We start from the raw sequence: 353 nt of genomic DNA, 5'->3' as shown, positions 1-353 counted from the left end.
GCTTTAAGTGCCGCCTTCAACAGTTCACGTGGTTTGGGTCCAGTCACAATCTGGGTATAGTGTTTATGAGAAACTTAATTCTAATTGTGAGAATTTTATGTGAGACAGATCTCAAAAAGATATGGTAATGATAGACTGGACATAAACTACAACACAATACCGGTATTGCTTCTTCAATGACTGTCTTGTCAACATTGACAAAAGCCACTTCTTGTCCAAATAATTTGATGTAGGCTGAAGCCAATGGCTGATTGGTTGGCAAGGCCTTCCAGTTTGCAAGCTTGAGGGGTTAAAGAGAAGTCATATATTTTGCCTGTCATGTTTATAATATTTCTTAAAAGTAGAAAATGATA

At 37.1% G+C, this 353-nt stretch overlaps 1 long non-coding RNA gene across 1 annotated transcript; it reads right to left on the bottom strand.

Moving 5' to 3' along the window:
* Positions 1-10: 10 nt before the first annotated feature.
* On the bottom strand, positions 11-291 carry LOC107682056 (uncharacterized). Its single transcript, XR_001633342.1, has 2 exons — positions 161-291; positions 11-50 (listed from the first exon to the last, which is right to left on the bottom strand). It is a non-coding gene; the product is annotated as an uncharacterized LOC107682056 (long non-coding RNA).
* Positions 292-353: the final 62 nt, after the last annotated feature.

The sequence above is a fragment of the Sinocyclocheilus anshuiensis genome, unplaced genomic scaffold (genome assembly GCF_001515605.1).
Source record: "Sinocyclocheilus anshuiensis isolate Anshui unplaced genomic scaffold, SAMN03320099.WGS_v1.1 C31394549, whole genome shotgun sequence".
Lineage (NCBI taxonomy): Eukaryota > Metazoa > Chordata > Actinopteri > Cypriniformes > Cyprinidae > Sinocyclocheilus > Sinocyclocheilus anshuiensis.
Note: the sequence above shows the minus strand (reverse complement) of the source record. Positions and strands in the feature narration are given on the sequence as shown.